At 51.8% G+C, this 11714-nt stretch overlaps 1 long non-coding RNA gene across 2 annotated transcripts; it reads right to left on the bottom strand.

Moving 5' to 3' along the window:
- Nucleotides 1–8: 8 nt before the first annotated feature.
- LOC132344221 (uncharacterized) lies at nucleotides 9–8289 on the bottom strand. Of its 2 annotated transcripts, none has more exons than XR_009493391.1 (3): nucleotides 7614–8289; nucleotides 1934–2035; nucleotides 9–871 (listed from the first exon to the last, which is right to left on the bottom strand). It is a non-coding gene; the product is annotated as an uncharacterized lncRNA (long non-coding RNA). The 2 variants fall into 2 exon arrangements; XR_009493392.1 differs by lacking the exon at nucleotides 7614–8289 and adding an exon at nucleotides 7484–7600.
- Nucleotides 8290–11714: the final 3425 nt, after the last annotated feature.

Here is an 11714-nt window from a genome sequence, read left to right as displayed (position 1 = left end):
TTGTGAAAATGTACAGTCTGGTTACATGATTCCCAGTTGAAGTCTGGAGCCTCTAGGTCTCACAAACTCCCAAGGGATGCAGCTTGGACTGTTCTTTACACCCTCATCGCTTTCCATTTTTTGGAACCTCACACTCCCCCCAACCTTGTGTTTTTGGCCACGCCACGCAGCCCGTGGGACAGGGACTGAACCCACAACCCCCGTCTGCCAGAAGCTCAAAGTCTGAGCCAGCAGGGAAGTCCCCACACCCTCTTCTAGGGGACTGACTTTTCTTGTCTTATGCCACAGGCATCATTGTCTCAGCAGTGTCATGGTTACACTGTATCCAAGTCAGTCCGTTTAGTTTGGCTCCATGTAACAGGCCGAGCGAATGTTTCTTTCTTGCTCAGGATCAAGTCTAGCACGTGAGCCAATTGAGCGAAAAGAACGTGGCCCCCCCAGGGAGTCAGCCTACTGAACACATCCCGGACAGGAGGGTCACTTCCCCGGTGCACCACGCACCATGACTTCCTAGACGTATCCCCAGGTCACTCTTGTGTTTTGTCTCATGCTTGATGAGAGCTCGATAAAGGATCGCAACGGGGCCTGTGCAATCTACCTTGTCGTTGCTGCTCAGTGGCTCAGTCACGCCCAACTCTTTGTGACCCCGTGGACTGCAGCCACGCCGGGCTTCCCTTGTCCTGCACCATCTCCCGGAGTTTGCTCAAACGCGTGCCCAAACCACCTTACCTTTTCTTAATCGGCCCCTTCTCCTTGTGAATCAGCACACATTCCCCAGAGCTAGCGTTTTCCCTGCAGTCCCAAGTCAGCTTCGTCGTCTGTGGGTCAAACTTCACATTTAGGCTGGCATTTGGCTTCACGGTTGGAAGATCTGCAAGACGTGACCTCAGGAATCAAGAAACGCCCCTTTTCCCAACTCCATGCCCACTCAAGCAATTCGCCTCAGGTCTTGCAAGGAAAGATCAGCGTTAGGGATCACTGCCAACCACCCCTGTCAAATCCTCTGTGTCCCCTACCCTCTGTCCCGTCTCTCCCTCCTGCCCCTTTCTCCAAGCGGAGATGCCTCTGTTGTTATACAGTCACTAAGCCACGTCTGAGTCTTTGTGACCCTCTGGACTGTAGCCCGCCAGGCTCCTCTGTCCGTGGGATTCTCCAGGCAAGAAGACTGGAGTGGGTTGCCATGCCCTCCTTCCTGACCCAAGGATGGAACCCATGTCTCCTGCACTGCAGGCGGATTCTTTACCACTGAGCCACCAGGGCGGGCCCAGTGGAGACGTCTACTGTGAAAATAAATGAATATCAACCGAGCAAGGAGCAGAGGATAGTTAATCCCATCTCGTCACAGGCAGAGAGTCAGGCACCATCAGGCGTGGCTATGCCGATAGGCTCGCCAACAAAGGTCTGTCTAGTTAAAGCTACGGTTTTTCCAGGAGTCATGTATGGATGTGAGAGCTGGAGTATAAAGAAAGCTGACCGCCGAAGAACTGATGTTTTTGAACGGAGGTGTTGCAGAAGACTCTTAGAGTCCCTTGAACTGCAAGGAGAGCCAACCAGTCCATTCTAAAGGAGATCAGTCCTGAACATTCATTGGAAGGACTGATGCTGAAGCTGAAGCTCCAATCCTTTAGCCACCTGATGCACAGAATAGACTCATTGGAAAGGACCCTGATGTGGGAAAGACAGAAGGTGTGAGGAGAAGGGGACGACAGAGGATGAGATGGTTGGATGGCATCACCGACTCGATGGACATGAGTCTGAGCAAGCTCTACGAGTTGGTGATGGACAGGCAGGCCTGGCGTGCTGCAGTCCACAGGGTCGCAAAGAGTCGGATGTGACTGAGCAACTGAACTGAAGTGATAGGAATGCATCCCAGAAGCTGGGGTCAGGGGAATGGGGGGAAGCAGAAAGAGGTCAGGCACATTCACATACTCACCCTGCTGCTCCTGGGTGAGGAGCCATGCGGAGTCAAGCACCATAGAGAGGAGGACCACCGTCGCCAGGAGACTTCCAGGGCTGCCCAGACAACGCAGAAGCGCTGCAGATGAGAAAAACCAGCCTGCGTGGGAGTCTTGATGTGGACACCAGTGATGTTTCCCCAGGGAGATGGGGGAAAAAAACCAACAACACAGGACTCTCTCCAGGGTGATGGTCAGCATCGGCATGCTGACCTGGCCAGCAGCTTGGGTCACTTGCTTATAGTGGTTAAGACTCTGTCCTCCCAACGCAGGGGGCCACAGTTTCAATCCCTGGTCGGTGTACTAAGATCCCCCATGGTACACAGTACAGCTAAAAAATAAATTAATTAACTAAAAAGACAATTTGAAAAAGAGTTCAAAGTGCATGGGCTTCCCAAGTGGCGCTAATGGTAAAGAATCTGCCTGCCAACACAGGAGACTTAAGAGATTCTGGTTTGATCCCTGGGTTGGGAAGATCCCCTGGAGGAGGGAATGGCCACCCACTCCAGTATTCTTGCCCGGAGAATCCCATGGACGGAGGAGTCTGGCGGGCTACAGCCCTCGGGGTCCCAAAGAGTCGGACATGACTGAGCGACTTAGCATGCACACAGAGTGCATGATTCCAGTTCTATCACTTTCTGGAAAAGGTAAAACTATAGCAGAGTGGAAAAGGATTGATGATGCTTTCAAACTGTGGTGCTAGAGAAGACTCTTGAGAGTCCGTTGCACTGCAAGGAGATCCAACCAGTCCATCCTGAAGGAAATCAATCCTGAATATTTATTGGAAGGACTGAAGCTGAAGCTCCGATACTTTGGCCACCTGATGGGAAGAACTGACTCGTTGGAAAAGACCCTGATGCTGGGAAAGATTGAAGGCGGGAGGAGAAGGGGATGACAGAGGATGAGATGGTTGGATGGCATCACCGACTCCATGGACATGGGTTTGGGTAAACTCCGGGAGTTGGTGAAGGACAGGGAGGCCTGGCGTGCTGCAGTCCATGGGGTCCCAAAGAGTCGGACATGACTGAGCGACTGAACAACAGCAATGGAGAGAGAGAAAGCATCAGTGCTTGTCAGGGGTTGTGAGAACAGGAGGGATGAACAGGTGGGTGGAGGACAGGAGATTTTAGGGCAGTGGAAATATTCTGCTCTAATGATGGATACCTGCCATTACACATTTGTCCAAACCCACAGAAGACCCAGCAGCAAGCCCAATTCAGCTCAGTCGGTCAGTCGTGTCCGACTCTTTGCGACCCCATGCACTGCAGCACGCCAGGCCTCCCTGTCCATCACCAACTCCCAGAGTTTACTCAAACTCATGTCCATCGAGTCGGTGCTGCCATCCAACCATCTCACCCTCTATCGTCCCCTTCTCCTCCTGCCCTCAATCTTTCCCAGCATCAGTCTTTTCCAATGAGTCAGGTCTTCCCATCTGGTGGCCAAACTACTGGACAACAGCAACAGTGACCCCTAATGCAAATTATGACTTTGAGTCAAGAATATTGCGTCAAACTTGCTCCATCAATTGTAAGAGACGGTCCAGACTGATGCTTCGTGTCCATCATTGGGGAACTAAGTGTAGGAGGAAGTGGGTATGCAGGAATTCCCAACACTTTCCGAACCTCATGTTTCTACAAACCTACACACGCCCTAAGCAAATAAACTCGACTAACATTAAACAAAAAAATTTAGGGACTTCCCTCGTAGTCCAGGGGTTAAGACGGCGAGCTTCCCACACAGCGGGCTCGGGTTCCGTCGCTGGTTGGGGAACTAAGATCTCACATGCCACACAATTTGGGCAAAAATATAAAAATTTAAAAACTAAAGTAAAAAAAAAAAAACAAAAAAAACTACCAAGGTACCGTCCTCTATCCCCCACAAAGCCACACTCTGGAAAACACCTCATCGCCCAGCTGGGTTTGGGGTGGCAGCTGTGGATGTGCCCACTGTTTCCCCAGCAGTGGTTTTAGGCTGTGCTTTGCTGGTGGCTCAGGTGGTGAACAACCCGCCTGCCAACGCAGAAGACTCAATTTCGATTCCTGGGCCGCGAAGATCCCCCTGCAGGAGGGCGCGGCAACCCACCCCAGAGGAGTCTGGCAGGGCTCCGGTCCACGGGGCCACCAGGAATCATACCTGGCTGCTTTGGGTCGTGCTGATTCCTTTCCAGTATTGCTCTCACTTGTAATGTGCCTTTCCATTCGTCTACAGTGCAAATCTCCATTTGTCTCGAGCTGAGTTCTTGCAGACTCCCTCCTCACCTTTTTGGGCTCCCGGGAATCCCATCCTTTGCAAATCTCCATTTGTCTCGAGCCGAGTTCTTGCAGACCCCCTCCTCACCTTTTTGTGCTCCCAGGAATCCCATCCTTTGACCTCTGTATCTTTTCCCCAAGGGCTCCCCCTCTCTGTCTCCATTTTACTGGGCACGGTCGTATTTTCCATCATGTCCTTGGGTTTATGGAGTCTACCGGTCTCAAGCTGGCTTCTGTCTCTTGGGGAGTTCCTTTCCTGGCGGTTGCCGTGACAAATGACAAGGTTTTTTGTTTTTCCTCCTCGCCTGTTTCCCTCCATCTCTCCCTTCTCTCTCCCCTTCCTGCATCCCTGCATCGTTCCTGTCTCCTTCCATCTTCCGTTCCTCACTCTGGTCCTCCTACATTTAATCCTCTTCCGCCTTCTCTTCTCAGACTCACTCAGACGGTCTGCATTTTCACCAGGTCCTCCTGGCCGGATGCCAAGCATGGAGGACCACAAACACCCTCCCTCCTTAAGGACAGGGACACCTGTCCGTCAGCACACCCGGGGACAAGCACCCAGCCTCAGATTCCTGCCCACCCACGTTCAACCTCGTCCCCTCAGGGAACCTCACTTGCCATCACAGAGGGGAACCAAAACCAAACAACCCACCAGACCGGTTCCAACTTTCCCATCTGACTGTCATCTCCTGTTCCACTGCTCCAGGGACCGTCCCCCCGAGACCCTGCCCCATGCAGACTTTGTCTTTCTCGGGGGCCTGCTGTCTGATCCCCACCTGTGGGGGAGGCTGCTTCCTGCAGCGGGGAGGGGGTGTGCTTGCCTGCCCACGGCACCCCGGAACCTCTCCGAGAGGACCTTCCTCAATCCACACACCCCCACGGCTCTTGGGGCCTTGCCTGGATTTTCACATCTGCAATTTGCGAAATGTCTGCGGTCTGAGCTTTGCTTAACGGGAGACGAGGGGGATAGGCCGTGGGTGCAGGGCGGGGTGGGGGAGGAACCGCAGCCTGACCCGTCTCCCCACCTCCTCGGTGAGGGCAGCACCTGTCTTACCAAGCTCCCTGAGTCCAGCTTTCTCCTCCACGGGGCATACCGTCGTGCCGGCCTCCGGGTGGTGGTGCGGGGTAGACATGCAGAGGGGGTAGCAAAGTGCCCCCCAACCCACCAGACTCATCAACACCCTTCACCCCAACTTCCCCACTAACTTGTGCGCTGAACTCCCGCCGGCTTCCTGCTCATCGTGATGGAGCAAAAACCAGAAACTGCTGTAACCTTGACCGAAAAAAGAGTTCTCATATACCACAAAGGGACACAGAAACCCATCCCCAAAAGTTGCTCGCTTTAAATCATCAGTTCGTCGGAGACCCCGGCTCTTGGTCAAGGACTGTGAGAAAATCTCCAAAGGAGACTCTGCAATGGGCGTGATGTATCGTAGCACTGGAAAAGGCTCTTGAGAGTCCCTTGGACTGCAAGGAGATCCAACCAGTCCATCCTAAAGGAAATCAGTCCTGACTGTTCACTGGACGGACTGATGCTGAAGCTGGAGCTCCAATCCTTTGGCCACCTGATGCGAAGAACTGACTCATTGGAAAAGACCCTGATGCTGGGAAAGATTGAAGGCAGAGGGGGAAGGGGGCAAGAGAGGATGAGATGGTTGGATGGCCTCACCGACTCAGTGGACATGAGTTTCAGCAAGCTGCGGGAGTTGGTGATGGACAGAGAGGCCTGGCATGCTGCAGTCCATGGGGTCGGAAAGAGTCAGACATGACTAAGCGACTGAATAACAACATGATGTATCTTATTCAGCCAATCCCTGATTTAATTGTCACTTCCATCTTACGAGGCACTTCCAGGAGCCTCACAGAAGTGGTCAGAAGACTGAAATCCACAGAAATCTCATCGCTGTTTCACTTAATTTTGCCCTTTTTTTAAAAAAAAAAAAATTCAGGCTAAATTCACACGGGGTGCAACCCTCTGCGCTCAGTCGCTAAGTCGTGTCCAACTCTCTGCAACCCTGTGGACTGTAGCCCGACAGGCTCCTTGGTCCATGGGGATTCTCCGGGCAAGAACACTGGAATGGGTTGCCACTTCCTTCTCCAGGGGATCTTCCGGAACCGGGGAGGGAACCCGTGTCTCCTCCGTCGGCAGAAGGATTCTTTACCACTGAGCCACCAGGGAAGCCCCCTTGTACAACTCAGAGACACTCAGCACATCCACAAAGCCTGGCTGCAGAACCTTCCCGTCTCCCCAAGGGAGACCTGTCCCCCTGAGCCGACAGCCTCCACTTCTGGTCCCCCAGCCCCCCCAAGCACGAACCCACTTTCTGCCTCCGTGGACTCGCCTGTGCGGCTTTTGCTTCCTGTACATGGAATCGAGTCACCCCTTGCTTTTTTATGCCCGCTTTCTCTTCTTGTTTTGGTAACCACCAGGCCGCGCTTTCTTTCCCCATTTAAAGATTTCAGTTTTACAACCCTGTAGGAGGGCCCGACACCGTCTTTCAGATTCAGGACACGCCCTGGAGGGGGCTGGGTAACCGGGAGGCCAGTCCAAGGGGGACCCTTGCACGACCTTGCGCGTGGAGCTCACCCTGCTTTTGGGCGAGCCAGGGAGAGCGTGAGTGAAAGTCGCTCAGTCGTGTCTGACTCTGCGACCCCGTGGACTATACATATACAGCCCATGGGATTCTCCAGGCCAGAATACTGGAGTGGGTAGCCTATCCCTTCTCCAGCGGATCGTCCCGACCCAGGACTTGAACCAGGGTCTCCTGCATTGCAGGCAGGTTCTTTACAAACTGAGCCACACAAAACGCCATGCCAGCATCCCAGGCAGCACCCGTAACCGCGACGGGCCCCCATCACTGCAGCACACACAGCTCGCAAACCCAAGTCTCGTTCCAATCCCGACAGGCACGGGCTGGCCCGGGGAACTCCGAAATCTTTCACCCCAACCTGGCCAAGTCCCCGGGGGCGCATTCGGACCTGAGAACGCTGCGCCCACACGCCACCCCTCATCCATCACCCTGTCTGCCTGGGCGCCCTGCATCCGAAAGGCTTCCCAGGCGGTGCAAACATTACAGACTCCGCCTGCCCGTGCAGGAGACCCAGGTTGACGCCTGGGTCAGGAAGATGCCCTGGAGGATGGCATGGCCACCCACTCCAGAGAATCCCCTGGAGAATCCTGGAGAAGCTTGGGAGGGAGCTACAGTCCACGGGGTCGCAGAGTCGGACACACGACTCAAGTAACTTAGCAGATAGAGTAGCACGTTTGTTCTGACCCACCTGGAGCACCCACCGTCAACGGCAGCAACAGAAGCAGAGAAGTGGCACTTTCAAGGACCCCGGGGGTCAGGGGGGACCGGGTTACACCCCTCCCCTCCGACACACACGCCCCACGCTCCGGTCTGCCAACCTGCGTTCCCCATCGCTCTCCTGCCAGGCTTCCACGTCTGACCGCCCCGACGCCTCTCTTTCTCACCCGACAGTGATGGCCCGTGGACGGCACGACCAGACGCCGTCAGCTGGGTTCCTGTTTTCTTCTCCTCGATTCCCTCCCCTTGCCACGCCTGCCACGAGGAGGAACTGGGATAGGCGGGTCCTCTGGTCTCCACACCCCCGCCCATCACTCGCGTGGAGAAGGTCGTCTTCTTAGAGTTGGACCAAACGCTTCACCACATCTTCTCAGGTCAGGGACCAGGTGGCCTGTTCTCACTGACCTTTTCTTTTTTTTGATGTTTTGACCATGCGGTTGTTTTCCGTAGCTGTGGGACACAAGATTCTCACTGCAGTGGCTTCTCTTGCGCAGCGTGGGCTCCAGGGCCCCCAGGTTTCAGCAGCTGTGACGCACGGGCTCAGTTGCTCCATGGAACGTGGAATTTTTTTTCCCCGATGGGGTATCAAACCCCTGTCTGCTGCACTGGTGGGAGGGTTCTTTACCACTGAACCCACCTCAGCAACCATTTTCATCACAGATGTGGAGAGGGTCATCTTCCCAGGAACTGGACCAGAAGGTTCCCCAAGTCTACTCACATCCGGTACCAGCTTGGTACCCTTATCTCAGTTCAGTTCAGTCGTTGTCATGTTTGCGACCCCATGGACCGCAGCACGCCAGGCCTCCCTGTCCATCACCAACTCCCGGAGTTTGCTCAAACGCACGTCCATCGAGTTGGTGATGCCATGCAGCCATCTCATCCTCTGTCGTCCCCTTCTCCTCCCGCCTTCGATCTTTCCCAGCATCAGGGTCTTTTCAAACGAGTCAGCACTTCACATCAGGTGGCCAAAGGATTGGAGCTTCAGCATAAGTATGCGTGTATCCCCTCGTTATTGGATTTCCTTCCCATTTAGGTTATCACAGAGCCCTGAGTAGAGTCCCCTGTGCTGTAAAGCAGGTTCTGACTCATTATCTACTATACACATAGTATCAATACGCATACTCTCGATTTATTGTATATGTAAACATGTATAAGGATCTGTTAGCTACATAGTATCAGTATCAAGATGGGCTTCCCGGGTGGCGCTAGTGGTAAAAAATCTGCCTGCCAACGCAGGAGAAGTTAAGAGACACAAGCTTGATCTCTGTGTCAGGAACATGCCCTGGAGGAGGGCATGGCAACCCACTCCAGTATTCTTGCCTGGGAGAATCCCACGGACAGAGGAGCCTGGCGGGCTACAGTCCGTGGAGTCACACAGAGTCAGATACGACTGCAGCGACTTAGCAGGCATGCCTCAACTGTGTATACGTGCCAATCTCAATTTCCCAACTCGTCCCACCCCCTCCTTCCCTGCTCAGAGTCCGTGCGTCTATTTCTGCTTCGCAAGTACGGGCATCTCTGCCATTTTTCTAGATTCCTCATAAACCTGTCAAGACGCGACAGTTGTGTTTCTCGTCCTGACTCCCTCCTTCAGTCTGTGTGACTGAAGGTCCCACAGAGACCTGCCCTCTAGGTCCAGTTTTCACCTTCTGTGATTTTTCTCATCTTCATCGCCCTGGCGTGTTCCCAGACCAGCTCAGACCTCCCAGCAGGGTGTGCAGACAAGGCGAACAAGAGTAAAGGAGATGGCGCCTGGTCCTGGGTGGCGCCAAGAGTCCTTCAGGACAGTGTGCAGAGAGCTTGCAAGGCGGGGCAGAGGGCCTGGGGGACAGAGTCCTCCACAGGGACCACCGACTTACAGGTGGCCAGTGGACGGTCCCTTTAACACAGCCCACGCGTGTTCCCATCTTCACTGTCTCTATTTGAGGCTTGGGTTTTTTTTCTTTCCCTCCCCACCACACAGAATACCTTTTACCCTTTATTAAAGGTTAACTGTGAGATTCCGTAAAAACTGGAAATAGAACTGCCATATGACCCAGCAATCATGCCCACTGCTCGGCATACACACCGAGGAAACCAGAATTGAAAGAGACACGTGTACCCCAATGTTCATCCCAGCACTGTTTACAATAGCCAGGACATGGAAGCAACCTAGATGTCCATCGGCAGACGAATGGATAAGAAAGCAGTGGTACATATACACAATGGAACATTACCCAGACATTAAAAAGAATACATTTGAATCAGTTCTAATGAGGTGGATGAAACTGGAGCCTATTATACAGAGTGAAGTAAGCCAGAAAGAAAAACACCAATACAGTATACTAATGCATATATATGGAATTTAGAAAGATGGTAACAATAACCCTGTATATGAGACAGCAAAAGAGACACTGATGTATAGAACAGTCTTTTGGACTCTGTGGGAGAGGGAGAGGGTGGGATGATTTGGGAGAATGGCATTGAAATATGTATAATATCATATGTGAAACGAGTTGCTAGTCCAGGTTCGATGCACGATACTGGATGCTTGGGGCTAGTGCACTGGGATGACCAGAGGGATGGTATGGGGAGGGAGGAGGGAGGAGGGTTCAGGATGGGGAACACATGTATACCTGTGGCAGATTCATTTTGATATATGGCAAAACCAATACAATATTGTAATTAGCCTCCAATTTAAAAAAATAAAAGACTTAGTAACAGAGCAACAACAAAAATGGACATATTTCCATCTTTCAGATGCTACTGCAGATAGAATTGTTTTCTGAATTTCTTTTTTTGGACGGTTCCCCGCACTTGGGTCTTTGTGCCTGAATCTTATACCCTGCTGCCAGGCCAAATCTGGGTACTAGTTCTAAGATTTTTTTTTTAGTGGATTCTCATCAAGATTTTCCTTCCGTAACAGCCGTCTGCAGATGGGATATGGTTTTACTTCTCTTTTCTGATCTGCATGTTAAAAAAAATTTTTTTTTCATTGAAGTAGAGTTCATATACAGGGTTGGGTTAGTTTAAGGTGTACGGCAAAGTGATTCACTTATACACGTGTGTGTGTGTGCGTGAAAGCACGCTAACTTTCTCAGTCGTGTCTGACTCTTTGCGACCCCCTGGACTGTAGCCTGCCAGGCTCCTCTGTCCCTGGGATTCTCCAGGCAGGAACACTGGAGTGGGTTGCCACGCCCTCCTCCAGGGGGTCTTCCCCACCCAGGGATCGAACCCGAGTCTCTTATGTCTCCTGTATCAGCAGGTGGGTTTTTTTCCACTAAAGTACCTGGGAAGCACTGGGTACTACACGCAAAACTTTGTAATGACCTATAATGGAAAAGAATCTAAAAAAGAATATATATATGTGAATCCGAACGAAAGTACAGTACCCTGTATTACACAGTAGATCCTTGTTGGTTATTGCATATTTTTTAAAACGATAAAATTTTAATCCATTTATATTTTTAAATTTGCTTACATTGTAATACATCTTTTGTCTAACTGGCCTTGGCTTCTGCTCCACACCCCGTAGTGCACAGGACTCCTCACGTCAGAGACTCGTCCAGCCCTGCGTGTCAGCAGTGCTGAGGCTGAGGATCCCTGAGCAGGCACGACAGTCTGTTGTCTAACGATTTCTCCGTCTGTTTTTCTATCCATCTCCATTCTCCATGATTAGCATAATTATGCTATCATCTACCTATTATGCATCATGTATATGTACGTATCCATTCATCCATCCATCCATCTACCTACCGATCCATCCATCCATCCACTCATCCATTCATCCATGTACCCATCCATCCATCCATCCATACATATATACAAGTATCTATCTGTCCATTCATTCATCCATCTACCTACCAATCCATCCACCCATCCATCCATCCATCCACCCATCCAGCCAGCCCTCTATCCCTCCATCCATCTGTCTATCATCCATCCACCCATCCATCTATCCATCCACTGATAAATCTATCCATCCATCCATACATACATACATGTATCCATCCATCCATGTATCTATCCATACTTCTATCTATCCATCCATCTATCCAACTATCCATCCATCTATCTATTCATTCATCCATCTATCTACCGATCCACCCATGTATCTCTATCCATGATCCATCTACCCATCCATCCATCTATCCATCATCCGTCTCATCTATCCATCCATCTATCCATCCATCATCCATCCATCCATCATCCATCCATCAATG

Source organism: Bos taurus, chromosome 29 (genome assembly GCF_002263795.3).
Source record: "Bos taurus isolate L1 Dominette 01449 registration number 42190680 breed Hereford chromosome 29, ARS-UCD2.0, whole genome shotgun sequence".
Taxonomy (NCBI): domain Eukaryota; kingdom Metazoa; phylum Chordata; class Mammalia; order Artiodactyla; family Bovidae; genus Bos; species Bos taurus.
Note: the sequence above shows the minus strand (reverse complement) of the source record. Positions and strands in the feature narration are given on the sequence as shown.